The sequence below is a fragment of the Sarcophilus harrisii genome, chromosome 6 (assembly GCF_902635505.1).
Source record: "Sarcophilus harrisii chromosome 6, mSarHar1.11, whole genome shotgun sequence".
Classification (NCBI taxonomy): domain Eukaryota; kingdom Metazoa; phylum Chordata; class Mammalia; order Dasyuromorphia; family Dasyuridae; genus Sarcophilus; species Sarcophilus harrisii.
Window position 1 is genome coordinate 204103932 of NC_045431.1, and position 12134 is coordinate 204116065.

Below are 12134 nucleotides of genomic sequence, written 5' to 3' on the forward strand. Positions count from 1 at the left end.
TAAAGACCCATTCGCTAATCCACCCAGTTTTATACTAGGGCATAATTCAGATATTATCTATTTCATAGGCTGACTGTGTGATTAAAAGGAACATTTGAAACTTCTGGCTTCTCATGACATTGCTAGTATGAATTCCAAACTGGGTTGATATGAACAATCTAACAGGAAGGTGGAGCAAGGATAAAGTGATAGATGAATCGAAACAGCATCTCTTTTCTACCAGCTGCCATAAAGTGTCTTTGTTCCAACAATGGCCTTAGAAAACTTATTAACAGCTCTGAGAATCTATTAATTATATCTGGCCACAATTTGGACATATCTTTTATTAATTAAAAACTCATTGTGTTTAGAGAGAAAATAATTTAAGGATTATTAAGCTTGTTTTCTAATAGTAAATTGAATAAGGTAGATAACAGAGAGAAGAGATAGCTGGTTTGGTAGGAAGCTCAATGAATTGGGAATCAGGAGACCAAACTTTCTGTCCCAGCTCAATTTCACATAATTTCCCCAGTCTGAGCTTATTCCCACATCTTTAAAACAGGCAGTCAGAGCCAATAATCTATAAGATACACCTTTTAAAATCATATTTTAGTCATTTTTCTGTTTTTACATTGCACTGATTTTCAAACTTATCCCTCACAGTTATTTTCCTAGTAAGCCATACCATCATAAGTTGAAAATTAATTTTTAAATTAAATTAAAGTTTTTTATTTTCAAAATATATTCATGGATAATTTTTGACATTCACTCTTAAAAAACCCTGTGTTCTAATTTCCCCTCCTTTTCCCCACCATCTCCCCCAGTCGACAAGGGATCCAATATATGCTAAACATGTATATGAATGTTGAAAATTATCTGTTTATATATTTTGAAAATAAAAAGCTTTAATTAAAAAAGAAAGAAAGAATTTTTAAAAAAGAAAGAAATTTCACATACACAAAAAAAGTATGATACCAACTCTTTGAAAAGCTAGAAAATGTGAAGGTTTCGAGTCTCCATTAGCTTTGCCACAATATTCACAAGAGAAAATTATATGGCATGGTAACAGACAGACCTTTTAATGTGTTGCTTTGTATTTTACTCAAATTAAATTGTAGCTATAGGAATAATAAATAAAATTCAACTGTGCCTTTCACACACTTAAAAAAAAGCCATACCATGAAACAAAGAATGAAAAGGAGAGAGGGAAAAACATTTCACCAAAACAAGCACATCACCCATGTGTGCCATGGTACCCGACATCCCACTATCACACTCTCTCTCCTCTGCAAAAAGGAAAGGCAGTTGCATTTTCTCAACTCTTCTCCACCGTTCAGTTTGTATGAAGCATTCAGTTGGCTTTTTTTGTTCTTCTTGTTTTCATTGTGGTAATAACTGTATGTCTGTTTCCTGTTTCTTCTTCCTTCACTTCAGTTTGTATAAATCTCTATATCCCTCAGAATTCTTTTAATTCACTCTTTGGGGCATGTAAATGTAGTGAACCCTTTTCCTGATCTAGGTGGGGCTGCTCTGTATCCCAAAGAGCTCATTTTTCTCCCTTCAAGAAAAGAACTTCCTATTTCCATCAAGGCTCAGAGAAACAAGCAGTTCCTTTAAGGGGGAAAATAAAAGTTATGAATACTGCACTTTACCGCCCCCTCCAACTTCCCCATCTGATGACTGTCAATAAGTAGCATGTGAATAGAGCCCTGGGCTTCAAGTCAAGAAAATCCCTGTTCAAATCACCCTCAGACATTTACTAGCCCGGTGATTCTAGGGAAGGTATTAAACATCCCTGAGTCTATTTCCTTGCCTGTAAAATGGCAATATGAGATAATACACATAAAGTGCCTTGCAAATCTTAAAGTACTATATAAATTTGAGTTACTGTGTCTTCCCCTTAAAAGAACTGGAACAACAGAAAACTTGAGCGTCCCAAATGAGAGTCTTAGCAAAGTCAGCATTTCCAAAGAGAGAATTCATGAAACTAGGAGAGAGAAATTCTGCTATGTGAGACCAGGGGATCCATAATAGAAAGCAGCCAGTAGGGACAATAAGATGGTTCTATCAATGATCAGGTGAGGGGATGCACCTGATGCATGAGTCCAATTGCATTGAAGACTGTATATGAGTCATTTCTCATTCCTGTCTGACTCCTCCTGACCCCATTTGGGATTTATTTGGCAAAGATACTGGAGCAGTTTGCCATTTCCTTCTCCAGCTCATTTTACAGATGAGAAAACTGAGATAAACAGGGTAAAATGACTTGCCCAGAGTCACACAATTAGTAAATGCCTGAAGCTGGATTTGAACTTCTAAAGATGAGTCTTCCTGATTCCAAGCCCAATAACAGAATAAATCCCAGGTTTATGGGGGGGAGGGGGAAATGTTGTTGTTGTTGTTGTTTTAATCATTGTTTCATTAAATGTCTTTTGATAGAAAAAGTAATTACCAAGCACTAAGCATGTGCCAGATACTGAGCTAAGTGAGGATGATACAAATATAAAGAAAGAAATAAAGATACTTCCTACTCCCAAGAATCTTAGAACCTTTCATATGAACACACATACACACAAATTAATGCATAAAAATGGAGTTAGGATGGGGTGGGAGGCTCAAAGGGGAAAGTGGAAAATTCTAGAGAGACAAATAAAATTAGAGGAGAAGTGAGCGTGGCTGTCCTGGACCATTCATGAAATAGTGGTCCCAGGCAGGAACTCACCAATCAGAGGAGAGGATACAGGGATAGGGACATTATCAGGGCGAGAAGGCTGTTGACAAATAGGAAAAGAAGCTAAAGAGAAAGGAGTGGAGCCAGAAAAGATATTAACCATCTCCTCTCCCTGACCAGAAAAAGGTAAACGTGGCATAAGTAGGAACTGTCCAGCTCGAGTTTTAAAAAGATGCAAATATAAGGTATCTTGAAGCTGGAGTGGGCTTTCACTGGGGAGAGTACCCTATGAGTTGAGGGCTGCCCACCACTGCTACACTGTACATTTACCTATCTTCAGACATGCAAGCTCCTTGGGGATGAGGGTTTATTCCTTTGGACTGTATTCTCAGAAGTTAATACAGTCATCTTGGCACCCACCATGACTTTGTATATGGTGGCTGATTAACAAACATGCACCGGATTACATTGATTCATGCTTCTACAAGGGGGATAGATTAGATGGCCTTTGACTTAGCTTCTAAAATGAAAAAGAGACAAATGAAGTTTAGTTACCAAAAGAGAAAAAATATTGTGTTCCAGAGATCAGGTCCTAAACTTGGACTTAGGTTTAAGTAGAGCCTATGACACATACTTGTAGGGTTAAGTTAGGGAAGCAGCTGAGGGAAGTCACTCAGCTGCTCAGTGACCCAAACAACCCTACTGTTCAAAGCTACTGGATGAAAAAACTTCCTTAATTGGAGATATTTCTATCATAAAATGCAGTGCAGCCCCCCCCAAAAAAATCTGAAAATAATAATAATATTATTAAGTATAAATAGTATATGTTAAGGTTTTCAAAGCATTTCACAAGTTGTCTCATTTGATCTTCAAAACAACACAAGGTAGATGCTATTATTACCCTAATTTTACAGATGAGGAAACTGAGACAGGTTAAGTGACTTGCCTAAGGTCACGTAATTAGTAAATATTTGAAGCAGAATTTGAATTCAGATGTTCCTGCCTTCAAGTACAGTAATCCATCTACTGTCCCTTCATATTTTTTTCTTAGCTGGACTGGCATAAACTTGCTCTGGATTTATCACAATATATTCTTCCCCTGTTTAAGCAGCCAGAATCCCAATGTTTTTCTTTTCTTTTCTTTTTTGAGGCAATTGGAGTTAAGTGACTTGCCCAAAGTCACACAACTAGGTTCTCCTGACTTCAGGGGCAACACTCTATCCACAGCCACCCCGAGAATCCCAATGTTTCATTACTCTACCTTGTTGCTCCTATCACTGGACAATAGTTCATACCCAATTGATGCTATTCTGGACTCTATCACTGAGACCCAGTGCTTCCGATTCCTTCGGTCAGCTTCTGTCTTAGCACTCTAGTGCTTCTCTAGTCTTTTTAGAACAGTTTCTCTGTGAAGAAAATTTTCCCTTGGACAAGAATGACCATTTTTACGTGCAGCCACTTTTTATCACTTTTTTTTTTCTCCAACAAGTTACCAACTCCACTCTTCCAGGATCAGCCAGTTCACATAGTAGATTGAGTGCCCAAGCTAGAGTCAATTCAAATCCACCCTCAGGCACTTCCTAGCTGTGTGACCTTGGGCAAGTCACTTAACCCTGTTTACCTCAGTTTCCCCATCTGGAAAATTAACTGGAGCTGGCAAACCACTCAAGCATCTTTGCCAAGAAAACCCTAAAAAGGAAAATGAAGAATCAGAAGTGTCTGAACAACCACAACTATTCCTGTCTATTCTAATGGAGGCACCATATTGTTTTCTGCCTTGGCTAGTTCTAATTAACTTTTTCCTGATCCTTATAAATGAATCAGTAGAAAGGTGTATTTTTTTAAGACATCACATCTATTTTGATATATAATCAGTTGATTAATTAATTTTATTTATTTAAAGTCAAACTAAGTTTCAAGCAATTCCTACAATATATGCTTCTATTCTACACTGTGAGTACATTGGGCATTAGTTCCCATCTCCCACTGCTGCAGATAACAATCAGTCCACGTTTTCTCTTCCTATGTGATTCTTACTAATGTTCACCAATAAATCCCATGTGGAAGATTTATCTGAAGTACAGGAATCCTTCATCTATGTCTTTTTATGTGCCATAGCTTGGTATTAGGACTGTCCATCTGTTATCTCATATTCTCATCCCACGCCAGGTCCTTTGCCATTTCCTATGATACACTCCCAAGATGATATCACTTCCACCACTTCTTTTCCATGCATCAATGTTGGAAATATGCTGAAGTCTAGTTGGTCCCGTTACATGACTCCCCAAAGCCTCTTGATCACCAGCAATTTTGGCTCCCAGCCATATGCTTTGCTGGCAAAATAATTGGGGGTTTTGTGTCAGGGAGTCATTTAGGATCATTGAAAGCAATATGCCATATTCCAAATGCAATCAAGCCTGCTCTTTCCCTCCTGTTTGATTCAGGACCTGGCTCACTGTCCATCTGCACCATCTATCCCAGATAAATGCAGTAATACACTGGAAAAATGTGATTTTATAGAATCCTAAACCCTCACTTTGAATCCTGCCTCAGCCACTTACTAGCTATGGGAACTTGGGCAAATCAATATATAGATATAGATAAAATTTTTATTTTATATGTAATCTATATTATATACATATATAATCTGTATCATATTATTGTTAATATATCACATACAACTTAGAGTTATAATCAGTGATTTCTAAGGTCCTTTAACGTACTAAATAATGATGCTATCTATGATCTTGTGTCAGATGGCTGAAATATGAAGAATTTTCTATAGAAGGGAATGGGAAGAAGGATTTCTGAATTTTTAAATTTGAAAACAAATGTATAGATATAGCCAGAGGAAGGAATTAGATGCAATCTAAAGCAGGACTTCTTAAATTTTTTCCACTCATGACTCCTTTTTTCCTGAGAAATTTTTATGTGACCCTGGGTATATAGGTATATAAAATAGATATATAAAATAAACATTTACTAATAATAAATTATAATTTTGTGACCCTGACATTGTTAGGAGATCCCACATAAGGTTGTGAGCCAGCTTCTTGTTCTTCCAAGATTTCTGATATAGCCCACTTAATTCCTCCATTGACAACCAAAGCAAGTTAGGTAACACTTACAAAATAACTATACATCATATGACACATTTTGCTTTTATTGTTTTCTACCTCTTTACCAGATAAAGGAAATGCATAATCTCTTTTCTACATTAAGATTGGTATTGCAGTTCATCTAAATTTAATATGATTTTACTTTACATTCATTGCCATTATATAATTTGTTCATCTGATTCTGAGTACCTCACTTTGTATCAGTTCATATTAAGTCTTCTTGTATTTCCATGAATTGTTCATATTGTCATTGCTTGTGGCACAATAGTATTCAATTATATTTACAAAATACCATGAGTTCACTCATTTACCAAAAGATGAGCACCTAATTTCTTTCCTTTTTGCTACCACAAAAGTATTGCTATGAGAATTTGTTACATATGGGACCTTTCTCTATCTTTGATCTATGTGGAGTAAGTGTATAGTAGTGTGTCAAAGGGGATAATTCTGATATTGAATTGATTTAGTCATGTTTGACTCTCTGTGACTTCACTTGGGGTTTTTTTGAAAAGATACTAGAGTGGTTTGACATCTCTTTCTCCAGCTCATTTTACAGATGAGGGAATTGTGGCAAACAGAATTAGGTGTTGCCCAGGGTAACAGAGCTAGTAAGTAAGTAAGTACCTGAGAATGGATTTGAACTCAGATCCTCCAGGGTCAATGCTATATATTCACTGTGGCACCCAACTGCCTCAAAGATATGAACACAGTGCCTTTACTAAGAATATAATTCCAAATTGTTTTGGAATTTTTTTAGAATAGTTGAGATCTTAAACCCCAGCTAAGCCAAAGGTGTGTGTTAATGTGATGGTTCTCTTTAGCCCTTCCAATACTGACTATATCCAATGTTTATAATCTTTGTCAATTTAACGAGGGTAAAGTTAATTGTTTTTAGTTAAGTTTCTTTTATTATTAGTGATTTAGGACAATTGTTGATAGCATGTCTTGTTTTAAAATCTATTCCTATCTTTTGTCATTTTGTAGAAAAAGTACTTAATTATATGTTTGGATCAATTCCTTATATATCTTATTAACTTGATTGTAGAAAAGTATTTGACAGTCACATGTGTTATTTTTGTGAAAAAGATGAAATAGAGTATTACTAGGATATTGCTAGAGGTGGAGCCAAGATGCCCGACAGAACACACATTTCTTTCTGACCTTCTCCTACAGCCCTAAGACTAATTACAAAATCCAGCCTCTGAATTAGCTCTGAATTGGCAGAATCCACAAATATTGGGAGTGCAACAAATTACCAGCAAAAGGTAATTTCAAAAATCTCCAGAAAAGGTCTGTTTCAATCAGGCATGGAGGGAGGTGGGCCAAGAGACTCTAAGGGTGGAGGGCGTGAGGTAAATGGTGCTTATAAGTAAAATACTGGGGAGGAAGAAAAGGGGAAAAGAAAAAAGTATAATTTGGGGTTAATAAGATGGCAGGAAATACAGAATTGGTAGTTTTAACCATAAATGTGAGTGGGGTAAACTCTTCCATAAAGTAGAAGTGAATAGCAGAATGGATTAAAAGCCAGAATCCTACAATATGTTGTTTACAAAAAACACATTTAAAGCAGAGCGATACATACAGAGTAATGTAAAAGGCTGGAGCAGAATCTACTATGAAGTTAAAAAAAAAAAAAAAAAGCAGGGGTAGCCATCCTCATTCAAATCAAGGAAAAGCAAAAATTGATCTGATCAAAAGAGATAAAGAAGGAAGCAATATCTTGCTAAAGGGTACCATAGATAATGAAACAATAACAATACCAAACATATATGCACCAAGTGGCATAGCATGGAAATTCCTAAAGGAGAAGTTAAGAGAGCAACAAGACGAAATAGACAGCAAAACTATAATAGTGGGAAATTTCAACTTTGCTCTCTCAGAACTAAATAATTCAAACCACAAAATAAATAAGAAAGAAGTTAAAAAGGTAAATAGAATACTAGAAAAGCTAGACATGATAGATCTTTGGAGAAAAATTGAATGGAGACAGAAAGGAGTACATTTCCTTCTTGGCAGTTCATGGAACCTATACAAAAATTGACCGTATATTAGGACATAAAAACCTCAAAATCAAATGCAGAAAGGCAGAAATAGTAAATGTATTTTATCAGATCATGATTTAATAAAAAATTATATTCCATAAAAGGTAAGGGGAAAATAGAGCAAAAAGTAATTGAAAACTAAAAAAATCTCATTCTAAAGAATGAATGGGTGAAACAACAATGGAAAATGGACCAAAAATTAATTAGAAACTAAATAATCTGATCCTAAAGAAAGAGTGGGTAAAACAACAAATCATAGACACAATCAACAATTTCATCCAAGTGAATGACAATAATGAGACAACGTATCAAAATGTGTGGGATGCATCCAAAGTGGTAATAAGGGGAAATTTTATATCTCTAGATGCTTACTAGCATAAAATAGAGAAGATCAATGAATTGGGCTTGCAACTAAAAAATTTAGAAAAAGAACAAATTAAAAACCCCAAATCAAATACCAAACTTGAAATTCTAAAACTAAAAGGAGATCAATAAAATCAAAAGTAAAAAAACTATTGAATTAATAAATAAAACTAAGAGTTGGTTTTATAAAAAAAAAAAACCAACAAAATAGATAAACCTTAATTTGATTAGAAAAAAGAAAGAGGAAAATCAAATTGTTAGTCTCAAAAATGAAAAGGTACAATAATCCACTAATGAAGAGAAACTTTGAGCAATAATTAGGAGTTATTTGACAACCTAAGTAAAATGGAGGAATATCTACAAAAATATAGATTGCCTAGATTAACAGAGATGAAATAAATTACTTAAATAGTCCCATTTTAGAAAAAAATAGAACTATTAATTAACTCCCTAAGAAAAAATCCCCAGGAGCAGATGGATTTACATGTGAATTTTAACAAACATTTAAAGAATAATTAACTCCAATACTATATAAACTATATGAAAAAAGTAGGGAATGAAGGAATCCTACCAAATTCCTTTTATGACACAGACATGGTACTGATTCCTAAACCAGGTAGGTGGAAAACAGAGAAAGAAAATTCTAGACCAATTTCCCTAATGAATATTGATGGAAAAATCTTAAATAAAATATTAGCAAAGAGATTATAGAAAATCATCCCCAGGATAATACACCATGATCAAGTAGGATTTATACCAGGTATGCAGGGCTGGCTCAATATTAGGAAAATTATTAGCCTAATTGACTATATCAATAACCAAATCAACAAAAACTATATGATTATCTCTAAATACAGAAAAAGCATTTGATAAAACCCAACATCCATTCCTATTAAAAAATACTAGAGAGTATAAGAATAAATGTACTCTTACTTAAAACAGTCAAGAGCATCTTGTTGATCAGCAAGCATCATGTATAATGGGGATAAACTGGAACCATTCCCAATAAGATCAGGGCTGCAACAAGGTTGCCCACTATTACTATTACTATTCAATATTGTACTAGAAATGCTAGCTTTGGCAATAAGAGATCAAAAAGAAATTAAAGCAATTAGAGTAGATAATGAAGAAATCAAATTATCACTCTTTGCAGATGATGAGATACTTAGAGAACCCTAGAGAATCAACTAAAAAATATTAGAAGTAATCCACAATTTTGGTAAAGTTGCAGGATACAAAATAAATCCACATAAATAATCAGCATTTTTATACATCACTAGCAAAATCCAACAGCAAGAGATATAAAGAGAAATTCAATTTAAAATAACTGTTGATAGGATAAAATATTTGGGAATCTAACTGCCAAGGAAGGGTCAAGAACTATATGAGCAAAACTATACAACACTTTCCACACAAATAAAGTCAGATCTAAGCAATTAGAAAAATATCAAGTGCTCTTGGATAGACCAAGCGAATATAATAAGGACAACAATACTACCTAAACTAATGTATTTATTTAGTGCTATACCTATCAAACTCCCAAGAAATTATTTTACTGACCTAGAAAAAAATAACAATAAAATTCATCTGGAAGAACAAAATATCAAGAATTTCAAGAGAATTAATGAAGAGAAAACCAAATGAAAGTGGCCTAGCTGTACCAGATCTAAAACTATATTATAAAGCAACACTCATCAAAACCATTTGACATTTGCTAAGAAATAGAGAAGTTGATCAGTGGAATAGGTTAGGTTCACAGAACAAAGTATTCAATTACTATAGCAATCTAATATTTGACAAACCCCAAAACCCCAGCTTTTGGGATAAGAATTCACTATTTGACAAAAACTTCTGAGAAAATTAGAAACTTGTATGACGGAAACTAGGCATAGTCCCACACCTAACACCATATACCAAGATAAGGTCAAAACGGGTTCATGATCTAGATATAAAGAATGATATTATAAACAAATGAGAAGAACATAGGATAATTTACCTCTCAGATCTGTGGAGAAGGAAGGAATTTGTGGCCAAAAAAGAAATAAAGATTATCACTGATCACAAAATAGAAAATTTTGAATATATTAAGTTAAAAAGGTTTTCTACAAAGAAAACTAATGCAGACAAGATTAGAAGGGAAGCAATAAACTGGGAAAACATTTTTTTACATCCAAAGGTTCTGATAAAGGCCTCATTTCTAAAATATATAGAGAATTGACTCAAATTTACAAGAATTTAAGCCATTATCCAATTGAGAAATGGTCAAAGGATATGAACAGACAATTTTCAGATGAAGAAATTGAAACTATTTGTAATCACATGAAAAGGTGCTCCAAATCACTATTGATCAGAGAAATGCAAAGACAACTCTGAGATACCACTGACACATCTGTCAGATTGGCTAAGATGACAAAAAACAATAATGACCAATGTTGGAAGGGATGTGGGAAAACTAGGACACTGATTCATTGTTAGTGGAGTTGTGAACAGATCCAACCATTCTGGAGAGCAATTTGGAACTATGCTCAAAAAGTTACCAAACTGTTCATACCCTTTAACCCAACAGTGCTACTACTGGGCTTATATCACAAAATGATATTAAAGGAGGGAAAGGGACCCACATGTGTAAAAATGTTTGTGACAGCTCTTTTTGTAGTGGCAAGAAACTGGAAACTCACTGGATACCCATTAATTGGAGAATGGCTGAATAAGTTATGTATATGAATGCTATGGAACACTATTGTTCTGTAAGCAGGATGACTTATCTTGCTGCACAAGAAAAATCAGATCAAGAAGGAAAAAAATCTGAGGAAAAAACAAAATGTAATCAAACAACAACAGAAAAAGTGAAAATGCTATGTTATGGTCCACACTCAGCACCCACAGTCCTCTCTCTGGGTGTGGATGGCTCTCTTCATCACTGAATAATTGGAACTGCTTTGAATCATCTCATTGTTGAAGAGAGCAATGTCCATAAGAATTGATCATCATATAATCTTGTTGTTGACATGTATAATGACCTCCTGGTTCTCATTTCACTTTACATCAGTTCATGTAAGTCTCTTCAAGCCTCTCTGACCAACAGGATGATTCCAGAGATAATTGTATAAGATAACTGTATAAATAATACATATATTAAATTTAACATATATATTAATATATTTAACATGTATTAGACTACGTGCCATCTAGGGGATGGGGACAAAGAGGGGAAAATTTGGAACAGAAGGTTTTGCAAGGATCAATGTTAAAAAAAATTACCTATGCATATGTTTTGTAAATAAAAAGCTTTAATTAATTAAAATAAATAAATGAATGAATGAATAAGAGTAAAAGAAAAAGATGAAATAATATGGTCCAGAGTCAATAGTATTGTTAGGTGGATTGTTATTTGTCCTCTGTTCTTGAGGAGCACCATGATATCAGGGAGGTAATGACATGACATGCAAGTGAATTGGATTGAAGTGAGGGAGGACTGTGCAAGGTCACTTGTCTCACTTCCCCATACAGAGCGCTCTGGGACCAATGACAAGATAAAGATCAGGACCACCGGAAATGGTCCTGGACGATATGGGAAATTTTGGCTTTTTTAAATAAAAGTCTTTAACAGGTCTCAGGCCAGGCAAAGAATCAATTAAAAGGCTTACCTCAAAGGCAAATAACTAGGGGTCATATCTATTTTGAAGAGATTTATGAGAGACCAAGATCACATAGGTAGTGAACTGAATTTGAGGCTGGATTTGAAGTCAGATCTTCCTGATTCCAAGTCTATATTCCTTCCACTCCTCACTCCTTCCCCATCCAGTTGTCATAGATGAGTTTTAATAGGGTTAATTAAAGTCTCATCTTATCTATTCTTAGCAATGCAGTGATCCAAGACAATTCCAAAGACTCATGATGAAAAATTATATCAACCTCCAGTGAAAGAACTGATGGAATCTGAATGCAAATTGAAGTATA